This window comes from Prenolepis imparis, unplaced genomic scaffold, assembly GCF_030444845.1.
Source record: "Prenolepis imparis isolate NDT839.2.m4 unplaced genomic scaffold, iyPreImpa1.0 SCAF_2, whole genome shotgun sequence".
Classification (NCBI taxonomy): domain Eukaryota; kingdom Metazoa; phylum Arthropoda; class Insecta; order Hymenoptera; family Formicidae; genus Prenolepis; species Prenolepis imparis.
This window is the reverse complement of record NW_028141160.1, coordinates 1,585,446-1,601,931: the sequence shown is the minus strand read 5'-3', so window position 1 is coordinate 1,601,931 and position 16,486 is coordinate 1,585,446. Positions and strand designations below refer to the sequence as shown.

Here is a 16,486-nt window from a genome sequence, read left to right as displayed (position 1 = left end):
AGTATGCAATTCCTCCACGAGAAGCTGCTTTTCAGAGGTGTTTGATCGCAACATGATTCCTTCACGTTCTATATGCATCTTTCGCTGACTCAGTAGGGCGTGTTGTATTACGAAGCATTCTCTTCATCTCGTCCAACATTATTCGTAGCGTCTGTATCGAAGTCGTGAGCGTGATAATTTTTTTCTCAATTTCTTCCTGTTGATCTCTCAAATTCTTGATAACAATGCCCACGTATACTTTGTTGACAGCATCGTTATCTGTTTCCGGTTGCGCTACACGTTGTATCTTGCGCGACCTTGCGTCAAAGCCGGAGGCTGTCTGACACAGACCGTTATCGCACACGTAATTTCTCAATAATGCATTCCATTTATAGTATGAATTATCCGACGTTCCCAACGACAATCCAAATTTATTAATCGACATTTCATCACCAACAATAATGATAGACTGACTCGTATTGTAGACGTATAGCTTATTTTATAATAATACCCGCCTCGTAAAGTTCCTCAATAATCGATAATATTTCATTGTCGTGGACATTGTTGCCAGCTTGATGCGAAGCTTCCAGCAATCGCAGACGATCTATCAACTCGTTGGGATCATTCCAATGCACGTAATCAATCTTATTATTGTTTAAGACCATAGCACGCGGTATGTTTACACCTTTTCCAAATTTTTTACCGACGATTAATGGTGCGATTATGTGTTTATACTTGTATCCCTTGTTATCTAATACTGGTTGATTCACATTGCCATTTCGCCTGTGCGCATTTATTGTTATTAATATACTTTTGTATTTTTGCAAGTCATTCTCGGTGTATATTTCATCGTCGGGAAGTCTCTTGAAAATCAACTCGTAAAGACTTGCTGTTCCCATGTATTTTGTTCCATTGATAATTATATTATCGTTTTTATCTACATAAAAATTTTATCGCCAAGCATCATTCCTTTGTCGGTAAATTTAACACCGTATACGTAATCCATTTGGAATTTTTATCTTGACTCAATATAGCTGCCACATATTTTTGAGCATGTGGACCCAAGCGACTTTGCAATGAATTTTGACCATCAGACGTTTGTAATGAATGTCGAACTGACGTCACAAGTGATTCAGGTGAGGTCTCGAAAATTTCTTCGACAGACGGAGCCGTCTTCTCGTGCAATATTTGTCTTGGCTGTACATCTTGTATCGGAGTAGAAGTAGTTGCGTCTGATAAATGTTGCATTCGCCGGCGTTTGAATCGCTTCGGAGTAGAAGTTATATCATTTAACGATATATTTAATCGCTTTGTTTCAAACTCTTTTTTCTCTCCGAGCATACTCAATGGCTCAAACTTTTCTTCATCAGACTCAACACCGACTGTATTTTCGACAAGCTATTTCAGAGGTTCAGAGATTGGTTTAAAGTGTCTTTCCAATGCATTATCTTCTTCCATTTTACCAGTTTTCAGGGAGCGATATTTTTTACGGATTGAGTCACTCGTTTTCGCAATCTCTCTCACAATCTTTTCGCGATCGTCATTCGTAATCGTCATGTTGCACTCAATTTAGATGTTGTTCGATCAATGTGTCGACAGCGACTAATTGCTCCACGGTATTGCAAATTCATTAAATCCTTTTCTATATCGTCCATTAGTCAGCGAACTGTCTTTGTCAATCACCGCGAATCCATATTTATGTTGCCAACATTTCTGACAAAAAGCGCAAAAATTATGGTAAGACATGTCTGTATTTACATGATCGTGGTACACGTGTTTCAAGTTTGTCCCGTCTTGTTTAAATAAAATTAATAAATTTGCATTGTCGCGTATTAGATGTTTGGATATCTTGGCATACGTTTGACAAAGATAGAAACAGTCGACGCTCGAGTGTCGTCCCATTGCAAAGTACTCTCTTATCGTATCTTGCTTGTCGCACGCCACGTCATCAAAGATAAAAATGGAACTCGGAAGCGCCTCGCTCAGTGGAATTACATCGCTATTATTCGAGAATGTAAAATAACCAATTTTTTCTATCGGTGATAGCAAATTTTCCAAATATTGATATTTCGGTTGTTGAAGCGATTTCGAGTATACATACACGTTCTCGAAGCGGACGCCGTGCGGGCTTTCTATCAAACTATTCAACACGTTAGTTTTACCACAATTCGAAGGACCGCAGATGATATCGCGTATAGTATTCGGCAACATGTTCCCATGCTGCGTATTTCTTTCTCCGACATTAACCGTGTTTTATCGTCGAAATTTGTAACTTTGATTATCGTCGATTGCCGAACGAATCGCATGTTTTCACTCGCTCTGGAATCAAATGAATGAGTCATGGAGAGCCTATTTATAGCGGTGCATCGGGTGAAAACAGCTCAGTATTGAAAATGTTACTCTATCTGTCGGTTAAGAGCGATATTCTCAAACTTACTGCCGAGCAGTTACAGTTTATACCCAAGATTATTTTATTGCAAAACTTTGGCAATTACGTGGAACTATTGTGGGACAAGCTTCCCGAACATATAAAAGCTGATACGGAGATTCAGACATATCGCTGCTGTTACAAACATTACAATCAACCGTGGCAGCAAACGCACATCGACGGTCCGCTACCGTTGATAAAAGATTGCGGCGAATGTCAACGAAAATAGGTAGTGATCTCTTTAATCGTGCGATAAACGCGCTTCCTATCGAATTACATATTCCTGATTATCAATTTTGCGGTCCGGGAACTCACTTGGAAAAGCGATTGGCTAGAGGCGATCGAGGTATTAATCCATTCGATGCCGCGTGTCGCGAGCACGACATTGCATATTCTCGAAGCAACAACCTAAACAAACGACACGTTGCCGATAATATACTCGCTGCGAAAGCGCGAAAACGTATTGCCGCGAGAGATTCGACTCTTGGTGAAAGAGCAGCTGCTACAACTGTTTGGGCGGCTATAAAAGCAAAGACAAAATTTGGTATGGGGATGAAGACGAAAAAATCATTAAAAAAGAAGAAACGAATACTGCCTGTGGCGAAACGTGGTGGTATCTTGCCAATTTTGCCATTGCTAGGAGTTCTCGGTTCGTTGGCCGGTGGAGCAGCGGGAGTCGCAAAGGTTGTGAATGATAGCAAGTCGGCGCAACGTCAGCTCGAAGAAATGCAACGTCATAATCGCGCCATGGAAGGTCACAGACTATATCTCGCACCATACAAACGTGGACAGAAAATCTCAACTAAAAAAAATAAACGTCAAAAAAATATGCTAAAAATGCATGTGGGTATAACAACTAATGTACAATTGGAACAACTGGCAAAACGTATGCGTATACTATACTTTAGAGGCGTTTTCATGCGCAATAATTTACCGATAAACGGCGTGCGACAAAATGAAAGCGGTATCGTCAATTTGGATGAAGCTGATGGCCCCGGCACCCATTTGGTAGCATATGTAAAGAGGGGAGATCGAGCAATATATTTCGATAGTTTTGGTAATCTTCGACCGCCCAAAGAATTGGTGCAATATTTAAACGTGACGAAAATAGAATACAATCACACATCTTATCAAAATTATAATCAGAATAATTGTGGACAATTGTGTCTACGATTTCTTCAAACGATTGATATAAAGCCTGACAATCCGCCATCGCGATTCAATTTGACAACATGTCGCTAACACTAACGTTGACTGGCAACAGTAGTGTTCTCGCGGTAAGCTACTTTCCAGCTATAGATTTATTCGATGGTGATTACGAGCTCGGTTTAACAGACTTTGAAACTTATTATACGATACCGAATGTGAATTCTAAGAATAATAAATTTTACTTTGATAATGATGACAAGGAAATTACGATACGCGAGGGATTATACGAATTACAAGCTATAGATGAGTATCTGAGACGTACAATTTTACATTATCCTTTCAATAAAGAGCTGACTGAAGATGCATATCCAATAGTGTTTCGCGCCAATCATAATACGCTAAAGAGCGAAATCAAATGCGCTTATAGAATAAACTTTAGTAAACCAGACAGCATAGGATCGCTATTGGGATTGTCGTCGAATCGTATATTGCAGCCTCAAAAATGGCATGATTCGGATTTACCTATAAATATTATTAGTGTGAATATTATCCGTATAGAATGTAGCGTCACCACTGGTGCGTACAGTAATGACAAGCGCGTACACACAATACATGAATTTTCATCGAGCGTGCCGCCAAGATATAAGATATCGGAAACTCCTGCACAAATCATTTATCTCCCGATCATCGTACGGAGCATTACTGATATAACGATACGTATTATTAATCAAGAAGGACGATTGCTGGATTTTCGAGGAGAGGAAATTACCGTAAGATTGCACGTACGGCGTCGACAAAATTAGCGTGTGATGCTCGTGCTAAATGAAGCGGAGCACGTGAGAGACAATATTTTTACGAGGGACATTACGAGCGACAATACTTTTGCGAGAGCAGCTGCGGCGGCGGCAGTGCCAATGAGTGACAATAATCAGAGATCTCGTTACACTAAAAAGAAACTCAGCGCGTTGAATCGCGAATTTTTAAAATCACTGGGATTCATCGTACGAAAAGATGATTGACATTTTGAATATTAGTGGCGAGCCAATCTTTGATGATCGTATCGTCAAGGTTGAGACACATACGTACAATCCATACGCCAACACATCGCTTGGGCATAGCGACGAGATACGGATACCTATACACCACCAGGATTTATACACGTTACCATGTGAAAGCTTTCTGCATGTTGAGGGAAAGTTGACGATATCTAAAATAGATGCAAATAAAACGCTGATATTGACAAATAATTGTGTTGCGTTCATGTTTGATGAAATTCGATATGAACTCGATGGTGTGGAGATTGATCGCAACAGAAACGTTGGAATAACTTGCACGATGAAAAATTATGTCTCTTTAACAACCGAGAGAAGTAAAATCTTGAAGAATGCCGGGTGGGATATGATACATAATGGATCATGTAATGAAAGTTGCATGTTCAACTTTTGCGTACCGCTCAACATGCTATTGGGATTTTGCGAAGATTACAAGCGAGTTGTGATTAACGCTCGCCATGAATTAATTTTGATACGTTCACGCAACGATAACAATTGCCTGTATGGACGTGCGGAAGCTGATATTGAATTGTTCAAGATACAATGGCGTATGCCCCGTGTACTATTGAACGAGATCAACAAACTGTCATTGTTACGAGCATTGGAAAGCGGGCGATTCTTAAGCATGAGTTTTCGTTCTTGGGATCTATACGAATTTCCTCTGTTACATAGTACGACCAAGCATTCGTGGACTATGAAAACCGCCTCTCAGCTGGAAAAGCCGCGACATAATTAGGCCGTAGCTCCCCAAGTTCCCCGTCGACGCCCTCGGCACGCCGGTTGACCCGCTTATCTCCCCGCAAGCGGCAAGCCCTCCAAAGGCGGTGCAGGATCAGGACAGCATCGTGCCTCTGCTGTATCGCAGCAGCGTGGACCCCGCAGTGCCCTAGCACATGGGGAAGGGTTTCGGCTGCTCCACCGCATCGCCGACACCTCCGGTCGCCCTTACCCCAACGGCGAGCGCCGTTTAGTGGGAGGACGTCCAGACGTGCCCGGTGAACAAATTTCCAATCAGCGAAGCGGGTGAAGCTGCCACCGCGGACGAAGTGATTGCTCACCCCGGCACGCGATGACACCTTAAACACCTTCCTCTGGTCAGGCTTGCGGAGGAGGGTGGTCTCGTACCACGCCGCCACAGCAGAACGCAAACGGGTCACCACCTGGGCACGAGCCCCAGGCGGTATCCTCACCGTCGCGCCCCTGGATCCGCGGCATACCAGAACCAGCTCCTCGGTCGACGCACACTATTCCCACCGTAGCGACAACCTGTCGGACTGCCTCCGGGCAGCGTTCCGAGCCCTCGACCATAGAGAGCGCTCTCCTCCGTCGCGCAGCTTCCCCTCGAGCGAGCCCGAGAGGAAAGCCGCGATATCGTTATTACTCGGTGGTTGGCCGATGCGCCTGGCTACAACCCCCCTCAGAGACGACCACGCGAGCCTTCTGACCGTCTCGCAACCAGCCGTAAGCATACTGAAGGCATGCGCGACGGACAGGATGTCCGCGAGGTCGGCCAGCGGAAGCAGTCTACAACCCCCCGGCTGGGAGGGAGGTAGACCACCTCCGCGCTAGCTCTCTGCGGGAGATTGAGCCAGGCCTTGGTCGTCCTGCCCACCTGCAGGTCCGCGGTCTTTAGCGGACGCTTCTCTATGGCCGCGCCCCGTAGCAAGAAATCAATCCGCGGCAGGATGTTGGTTGCCACGGTTTCCACTTTCTGCCACGGGGCGAGGAGGAATCGGTCCACCGCCCGAAGATCCTCGAGGAGGCGACCGATGGTCTGGAACGGTGTCGCGTCAACCGCGAAGCCGATCGGGACGCCAAGATGACGATACGGCTCGCCGCTCGCCAGGTGATGAACGGGCTGTTCCTGGATGGTGAACGCCGTCGATAGGACCCTACCGCCCGCCCCCGCACCAATGTTTTGGGTGGCACATTTGGCAGGGTTGAACCGCAACCCCACCGACGACGCCGCACCCTCCGTTGCGACCAAGAGCCGTCGCATTCCCTCAGGAGTGTCGGCAACGATCGCAATGTCGTCCGCGTACGCCAAAATATTGCGGCGTAAGCCCAATATGTCGTACCCGGCATCGACACCAGCGACTGCACGCAGCACTGGGTCGATAGCGAGATCGAACATGATCGGGCTCAGCGGACAATCCTGCCAAACCTCTGAGCGAATCGAGACAGGCGCGGTGTAACCTTCGGCGGTTCGCACACGCGTGGAACACCCGTCGTACATGGAACCCCATATACTTCGGATGCCCCCCGGCGCCCCGGAGCGAGCGAGAGCGCGGTGGATCGCCGCGTGCGGGATCGAACCAAAAGCATTGGAAAGATCCATCCACGCGACGACCGCCTGCCGCCGAATCCTCCGCGCATCAGTTAGGATCTCCTGCAGGACAAAGTTGTATTCATAGCACCCCTCGTCCCGCAGGAATCCCTTCTGTGCCGGACACAATTTACGATTATTGACCGCCCAGTCGGTCAAACGGTCGGCGACGAGCGCGGCGAATAGCTTGGGGGTCGTGTCCCCCAGCGCGAGAGGACGCCAGTTCTCAAGTGACTCCCGGTCACCTTTTTTGCAAATGAGCATTGTGTTGGAGGTCTTCCAGGATGCCGGGACTGCCTCGAGCCTATAGCAGGTGTTAAAGATCGCAGTGAGGATCCGCCGCACGGAGGCCACGGTAGGCGATACCGTCAGACCCCGGCGCAGAGTTCGTCATGCGCCGGAGCCGACGATCCACCTCTCGCTCCGTGAACGGATCCATCAAGAACGCAGCATCCTCCTCCTGGCTCGAGGGATCAGCGCGCTCCACCTCCGCGGCGGCGCTGTCCAAATCCTCTCCTCCGCGATACAGCCGTTCGAAGTACTTCTGGATGTCGACTCGGCACCTGGCAGAAGTCGGGAGGTCCACATAGCACCTATCGGACTGCCTTGCGTCGGTTCGTCCTGTACAGCGCCTGCATGCGGGTGGCTTCGCGCACCCAGTCCTTGCGTCCTTCTCCAGACTGCGAGGGACCGGCCCGTGCCGGTCCCCCCCCCCGCTACCGCTGGCGACTCCCCGCGCCGGGTGAACCCTCTCGCCTCGCCGCACTCGCGCCTCACGCGACCGACCAGGGCCGTCGCGGGCGTCGAGCGCAACGCCGCCGGCCACTCTCGCTGCATTCCCCGAAGAAGTTCGCGACCGAGGCCGCAAACTCGTTCAGGTCCGCAATCGAGGCGACGGTGTCGGCCCGCCCAACCAGCTCGTCACGGGCGACCAACCGCGCTCGCCTGCGCTGCCTCGCGGCAGCCGCAAGCGCCGGTCGATCGTCGGACGGCCGGCCAGGCGCCACCCCGACACGCCGCGGACCTGCACCTCGGTGGTGCACCCCGCCCCCGCGCACAATGGACTCCGGCGGTTACTTCCCGCTCGCTCCGGTGCAGCCGGTCGCAAGTGCCGCTCCCCGCCGTCGGCTCACACCGCGGGCATCTCCGCAAGCACCCGGATGTCCAGCTCTGATGTTACCGCTGCAGCCACCCGAGGCTCCCTCCGCGTCGCTCCTCCGCGGTGCAGCTCACGCGATCCGAACACCTAAAATGAATTTAATTAACGTTTTTTGCAAGACTATCGAGCATGATCTTACAATATTCGCCGGCGTTTGTGGCGTGGGACCGGGCACCACCCGCGGCCCCGCCGCCGCCGGGCTGTCCTCGCCCGAGGAGTCGCCGATTCGACGTCTCGCCCTTCTCCCCATTTTTGTTTTTTTTGACGCTGTGGAAACCTCTAAGAGGTACTCCTGCCCTCCGGGTAGAGAGCAAGGGTTATGTGGGATTCCTTCTCCCCATCCCAGGGAGAACCGAAGTTTTCCCTGTGATGGCACAGAAGGGTACCGCACTAAAACCACAGCGGGTATCCTTCTCGGGCGTTTAGGTAGGGGGCGCGGAGGATGCTGGAAACCCATGCCGACTCCACGCCCCCCCGCCTTTTCCTTCTCGGGAGGAGGCCGCGGGAGCGGCCTTCTCCTCCGCCATCGTGCGGACTTCGCGGTTGCAATGCAGGGCGACACCGACCCAACATTGCGCCCTCCCAAGGAGTTTGGAGGGCGGGGTCCCGGCTCGAGTATTCCCTTTCGAGCCGGGGCCCCCCGCCTCCGGGGCTGCCGCCCCACCCCGCTTCCCAATGGGGGCGGATCCGGCAATCAGCCCCGGAGGTCCTCTTTAGTCGACTCCCCTCATAAGGAGGGAGGTCGTCTCTACGGCGGGAGAGTCCCCGCTCCGGTGCACTAGGCTCCCGGTACGAGGGCCCCCCTCGCCGCATCACGTCCGTGAGAAGGGGGGGACGCGCACCCACCCGGGCGCCGGATCCATGGACCCGACCCCGGGCGCGCCCGCACACCCCCCTCCGTCCCTCTTGGGGAAATCGGGATTCGGCCCCAGCCGAGGGGGCCGCCCGTTTGGTGGCCGGGACGAGCGAAACCCCGCCCGATGGCGCGGTCCCGCCCCCCAGACCCCCAGTTACCCGAGAGGTCACCGGGGGGGATTTTGGAGACTTAGGCGTCTCCGTCTCCCCCCCGGTTACCTCATCTCGCATTCGAATTTGATGCGGGTGTTTCTGGGGCGTCCCCCCCAAAGCCCCCCGCCAGCAGGCGTGCCCACAACCGAGGGACCAGGAGGGGGAACGCCCCCGTACGTCTACTCTTCTTCTTCTTCCTCTTCTCCGTCCTCTTCTTCTTCCGTTTCACTATCCTCCGTTCCCTCCATTTCTTTCTGTCTCTGTCCTGTTCTTTCCCTCTCTCTCTCGGCCTGCTCCTTCTGCCGCCCTTCTCTCCAGGCTCGCCCTCCACGGCCCATCATGTGAAGCCCCCTCATCTACCTCCGAGTCCAGCGCCGCTGCCGCCGGATTCCGCCGCTCCATCTCCCCGGATGCCGCGGGGGTTCTCTCCTCGGGACGCGTCCGCATGTACGGCGACGGTACCTCCTCGATCGTCGGGAGGTTCGGAGAACGGAGCGGAGTGCTCCGTCTTCTTGCGGGGACCCCCGTCGACATGACGGGGGACCCGCACGTCGTCGTCGTCACCGTCGCCGTCGTCATGGTGGCAGGCATCGACGTCGCGGGCAATGCCGGTGGCGTGGTTATGAGGAGGATCCCCGCAGGGCTGCCGCATAGTATACACGGCGAGCCAGGGGTCCCCGAGGGGGGGGCGTGTTTCCACGCTGCAGGGGCGACGTCCTCGTCGGTCCCCGCGCCCCCCCGAACCACGCAACGCCGAAAGCGCAGCGTCCAGATTGCGCACCGCGGGGCCGGCAGAGGTGGTCGTCGCCGGCCGTGTCGCGCGCGTCGTCCTCCTGGACGACGCGGCTGGAACGAGCGACCCCCGCGGTGCATCTTTCATCATCGATCTCGTCATCCGCCTCGCTTCCACGTCGCTCTTCTCGACCGGCACGCTGGACGCCCGAGATCGGCTCCTAGTAGAGGGACCCGCTCGGATGTTGATTGGCGGGGTCTTCTCGGGCGTCCTTCTCCGTGTGCCTCCGCCGTCGCCGAAGGAAGGCGAATCATCGCTGATCGGTGACGGACGGGGAGGCAAGCGCGCCGGTCTTGACGCGTCGCTTTTCTCGAGGGGCACTCTGCTCGACCTCCGACTCCTGGACGACCCCGCCGAGCTGGTGCTAAATGGCGGGGTCACGGAGGGAGCCGTGGTCCTCTTCGGCACCGCCCCTCTGGTTGACGTGAGGGGAAGCGCGCGTGCCCCTCTGGACGCGGTAGGAGGGCTACTGCTGTGGATGCTACGCTTCGATGACAGCCTGCCACCGGATGTTGTGTTCGGCGGACGCACCCCGGCGCCTGGAGCGACGTTTGTTGCGGCCTCTGGGAGGCGGCCGCCCTCGACGTGGTAGTCGTTGCCGGCGGCGTTCTCCGCGTCGCCGGGTTCGCCGCTGTGACGGCCGCGTAGGAGAGGGCTTCCGCTGTAGATGATGGTGGTGTGAAGGTGACAGGGGCCGTGAAGTGCAACCTGGGCTGCCGCGAGGACGCTCGGGTCTGCGACGACTCACCGGTTGTTGAAGCCGACGGCGGGGCTGCGTCTGATGTCCGGCTCCGCGCACCTGTAACCACATCAACTTTAGAAATTTTGTTTCGACGGGTGCCGCTCGCTCCGCGACCCGGCGCGCCACCTGGGGGAGCCCCCGCATGCGTCTTATCATAATGCGCCTTAACGGGTTTAAGAGGGTAAGCCCCGGTGCCCTCGAACTCACATGTCGCGCATTTGTACTGCAGGGTATCCCCCGGATGGCATTTTTTGAAATGTTTAGCGAGATGCGCCGGGTCGCAGAACTCGCCGCGCGATTTTATCGCGCTGTCCTCGCTCAACCAGCACCGGGGACATTTCACCTTCCCCGCTTCCGGGTAATCGAGGACAACCTCCTGGGGATTCTGTCCGTGCGCCATGCTAAAGCAAGTGTATTAGGCTTTAAGCAGTGATTCAGGCTTTAAGAGCAACAAGCATATATCACAATAATATTATCCGCCCGATAGATCCGCCGAGTCACGCAAGCACATACGGGCAAAGCTTAAGCATAAAAATAAATAGAAAAAACATGCAAAAAATAAATTTGACTCGGCAGAGGTTAATCGGGCGGTTTGACTATCCCTTTATCACAGGCCGTTGACAATTAAGAATAATTAATAATTATATATGGACGCACGGTGCATACGCGAACCGCACCCACGCGCCCCTAACCTCACTAGGTTGTCGCCGGATGTCACATGCGAAATTATTGCACGATTTTTAAGGTCGACTCACACGTGGAACGCGCGGACAGCGCACCACGTGCCGACGGACCGCGCCATCACGCGTCCGACACATGCCGCCGGCACGTAGCACACCACACCGCGTGCACACACGATTTACAGGTTAGACGCGGACACGTGGGGACACGCGTGGACGGCGCACCACGTGCCGACGGACCGCGCGATCACGCGCCCAACACGTGTCGTCGGCACGCAATAAACCACACCACGCATACACACGATCTCAATTTTGAGGCCAACGCGGATGCACGAATCGCACGAGAAACGCGGAAACGGCGTGCGACGGAAAACCGATGACCGATCCGTAGCCCGCGAACCGCGTGCCGACGGACCGCGGAACCACGTGTCCGCGGCGATCCGTCGAAACGCGACACACTACACACGCACGCCGCACCCGCGGTCCCTAACCCCCAAATGCACCGCACGTTCACGTGGCACATGGACTCCCAGGGCACCCGTCACTCGCGGTCGCGACACTCGTACAGCGACGATCACTTCGCGGCCGGGTAGACGCGACGGAAAACGAAAAACGCGAACACACTTTTGACACACGCAATGGTCAACTAATAAAATAAAATCCCGGCCTTTGGCTCTCCTCGCACGACACTATTAACTACCGCCCGGAATCCCGAATACGCCGCTGATCCTCGGAAGCCGGAGTGCAACACGGGTGTCCACCGCTAATGAGCCACCACAGATATTAATCTAAGACTAATTATTTTTAGGTTAACTCATTAGGCCGTGACGGTACTGCAATGCCAGGCCGACCCGCGGCAGAGTCGGAGCAAGCTCCGGTCACCCGCCCGGTTTCAAAAATCAGTTTAATATTCTGAATCCCCTATGGGGATTGTATCAGATATTAAGTTGATAAGAACAGATTAAAGCCTTTTATTTAGAGATCAATTAATGTTCCCCGAAGGGGCAAGCCCCTCCAAAGTGAAATACAAAGGGAGCGGCTTTACGCCACGTGCTTATAAAATAGTTTCATTGGCGGGGGACAATAGCCCTCCCCGCCGCTAGGCACCATTTTTTTTTTTTTTTTTAACGCTGTGGAAACCTTATGGTACCACTCATCCCCCGGGGAGGGGATGAGGGTTATGTGGGACTCCTTGTCCCCCATCGCCGATCCACGCATGGGTCGGCGGTGGGGATCAAGACCTACCGCACTAAAACCACAGCGAGTGCCTACGCTGGCGCTTACGGTGGTGGCGGGGAACTAGCAGTTGCATCACCTCCCGCCATCACCTGGCCCTACCTGTCCCGGGAGAGCATCTTCCCCGAGAGGAAGATACTCTCCTCCGCCATCGTGCGGAACCAACCCGGTTGCGGCGCAGGGGGGCACCGCCCCCACGCCGCGCCCTCCCAAAAGGTTTGGGGGCGGGGTCACGGCTCGAGTACTCCCGCTCGAGCCGCCACCCCCCGCTGCCGGAACGAGGCTCCCTCTCCCTCCCAAAGGGGAGAGAGATTCGGTCAACGCTCCGGGAGCCCTACTCCTGGGAATTCCCCCCAGTGGGGGGGAACCCCCTGCAAGCAGTGGTGCCCTCCCACCGGCGCTCTGTGGCACCGGTGAGAGGGCCGCCCCTGCCGCGTCCCTGCCCGAGGGGGCCACGTGCAATGGGGCTCCTAGAGAGCCCCTGTGGTCCCCCATGCCCCCTGGTCGCGGTTCCCTCCCTTAGCGGGATTCGACCACCGGCCCGGGGGCATCTCCGAGGCCCTCCCCGGGGGGAGGAACTCGGCCGAGGCAGGGGCGGATGCCGCCCAACAACCGGCCGCAGGGCTTTCGGCGTGCGGCCGCCAGCCGGGCGACGCCCGCCCCCGCCCCCCTCACAGGACTGCATTCCCGCCCCAAAGGGGCCTCCCTCTATCTGTCAAGCGGGGGGGGGGGCATAACGCCCCCCGCTCAACCACTCCGCCCAGATGGGCCTCCTCCCTCATCTCCTTTGGGCGAGGGGGGCACAGCGCCCCTCGCCCAACATCCCGTTGTAACTGGCCGCCTCTCTATGAGAGGCCCCCCCTCCGCGAGACCCGGGGAACCTAAGTTCCCCATTAATGTCACGGGGGAGCTCCATGCTGATGGCGACGGGGTCGGGGTCTTTGCATTCTTCCCCTTCCCCCGCCGCCATATCTCGTCTCGTCACGGGCTCTCTCCACCCCCCGGCCCCCACCACGGCGGTTTCCTCGCCTAGGCAGCCAGGAGGGGTCGTCTCTTTCTTCCCGGGATTCAGGGGAGAGAGGGAGTCTCCTCCCTCTTCCCCGTCTCTCCCGCTCTCTTTCCGCTTCCTCCTTCTGCGTCATCACTTTGACGCAGAAGGAGGAGACCGCCTCCCATACTTCCTCGCTCCCGGCCATCTTTGCAACGATGGCCGGGAGCGATAGATCCTCGCCAGTCTTCTGGACGAGGACACGGCGCTCTTCTGCCCACGCTGGGCAGAACTCCAGCGTGTGCTGCGTCGTGTCCTCGTTCTCATCACAGTGGTGACACCGCGTGGTGCGCTCATTCCCAATTCGACACAAGTATTCGCCGAAACATCCGTGTCCGGCGAACACCTGCGTCACGTGGTACGACATCCAGCCGTGGGGTCTGTCCATCCACTCTTCCAGGACAGGCCTCACGGCCCCGACGACTCTCCTTCCCGAGTTGGATGGGGGAATGTGTCTTAGATACTCCCCCCATTCCTCTATCATGCGTCGTCGGGCTTGCGCTCCGACTACGCCTCGGACCCTCTCCGTTATTTTGTGCCCCATCCCACGGAGCTCCTTTATTCTTGCGTACGCCCTCTTGTAGGCGCACGCCTGGAGCTCCATGGGAGGTAGTCCCGCAAGGGCCGAGGCCGCTGCATGCGACACAGTTCTATATCCGCGGACGACGCGGATGGCCACTCTTCTTTGTATCCGGCGTAATATATCCCGGATACGTTTCCTGGCCACCGCCTCGTCCGCCCACACCGGTGACCCATATAGGGTCACCGAATTCACTACTGCCGCATACAGCTTTCGCACCCGGTCGTCCGGTCCGCCAAGATTGGGCAGCAGGCGGCTAAGTGCCGCCGCTATCCCGTCGGCCTTATCTGCCAGACGACCGAAGTGCTTGGGTCTGCTAACCTGATGTTTTTGGGTATTTTATATAAGTCCTTATCTAACTTTACATTAGAAACTTTTTGCGTAATGGCGGGTAATACTACCCATCGTAACTTGGTGGTGAAAGATTCAAAATGAGACCTTATTTCTAAATCTGTTGTTTTTAATGCATTGGATACTTGTTGATTAATCCCTTTTATTTCTATGTGCGAACCGCAAAGATTAAGCCTTAATTTTTTAACCAGCGATTTCGTTACAAAATTAGATTGTGAACCATTATCTAATAATGCCTTGATCTTGACGAAATGACCGTCCCTATGCTTTATTTTTACTATGGCTGTGGATAGTAATACTTGACTCGAAAGCGATACTTCACGTATATTAGAATGATTACATACTATATTATCTTTCTCTTTATCAATTGTATATGCTTCTTTAGGATCTTGTTTCGTTTTAATTTCAGATTTATCGGCATTCTCTATGTGTAATAGAGTGTTGTGTCGTTTACTACATATTTTGCAATTCCTCGAAGTGCAATCTCTTGCTAAATGCTTGCCTCTTAGACAATTTAGACATAATCCTTTAGTAGGAACGAAGTAAAGTCGACCCAACTAGCCAAAATTATATTTATTCAAAAAACACACAACGTTTCGACCATATGGATGTGGTCCTTATCAAGTGTAATACTGAAACAATATAAGTATGAGACGGTTTGATATGTCAGAAGTTAGAGAATTTTTTACATACTTCATTAGTAGAGGTGCAGCCAAATTAACGATAACGTCAACTTTTCCATAATGTAGTTATAACATATTTAAATAAACATAACATAAATTCAAGTTTGTCAAACATTTGAAAGAGAGAAAACGATCCTATCGTTATGATGATTCGTCAAAAACTAATATATATAATACTAATATATATAAATATATAAAACTAAAGATTATACGACCTTTATAATCTTATCATAAATGTTATTGAGATTCTCAGTGTCTTTATATAGGTTAATTGTATTGCTAACTTTTTTGATAAAAAACATCTCTGCGATTTCTCTCTTTCTAACATGTTTTTCGCTGTGTAATATAACGGGTGATGTCCAATCAAAATCGTGTCCATATGCTAGTCTATGTTTACTTATAACAGAATGATTTGTCGCATGTAATTTTATGTTGCTACAGTGTTCTTTCACACGAGTGCGCCTCTTTGTTTGCCCGATATATGAGGCATTACAATTATTACAATTAATTTTGTATACAACATTAGTTCTATCATTATTGGGTAATGTATCTTTGCCTCGTTTTATTAATGTGTCCAATTTATTGGCTATTTTATAGACGACATTAGCATCGGCATTTTTTAGCGAACGACCAATGCTATCACTCACATCCTTGACATACGGCAACGAAATGTAAGGAGAAATGTTTGAACACCCATCATACGTTTCAAATGTACTGTTATCATCAGTACGATTTTTTAGAAAATTAATTCTTCTAACTGTATGTTTTTTGATGATGCGCATTGGAAAGCAATTATTCAATAAAATTTCCTGCACTATATCAATATTTTTACTATGGAATTTTTTGTCTGATAATAGAATGGCGTGGTCTATGAGGTTGTAAATGGTATTGATTTTGTATTTCAACGGATGGTTAGAAAGAAAGTTTAAATACCTTCCAGACCATGTCGGTTTTTTATACCAATCAGTAATGATCCTTTAGATTTTACATGCTTTAATCGTTCGCTAACAGTTAAATGTTTAAACTCCTTGCATGAATGGATGTTATGCTCACCTTGACAATATGTCCATTTGACGTTTAATGTGGCAACATTGCAGCTATTGACCTTGTGTTGACCACCTTGACGCAAAGACAGATTAGTTACATTATTATTGCCGATTTTTTCCACTGCTTCTAACGTTTGGCACCTCTTTTTCAAAAACTCTATAAAATCTGTGAAAGTAGGAACTTGAGTTGAATCAATGGTATTTTCCCATTCCTTTACCGTTCTAA

The 16,486-nt window shown here is 51.9% G+C and overlaps 1 pseudogene; it reads right to left on the bottom strand.

Moving 5' to 3' along the window:
- Positions 1–12,128: 12,128 nt before the first annotated feature.
- LOC145933241 (U2 spliceosomal RNA) lies at positions 12,129–12,299 on the bottom strand (annotated as a pseudogene).
- Between the last annotated feature and the right edge of the window lie 4,187 nt (positions 12,300–16,486).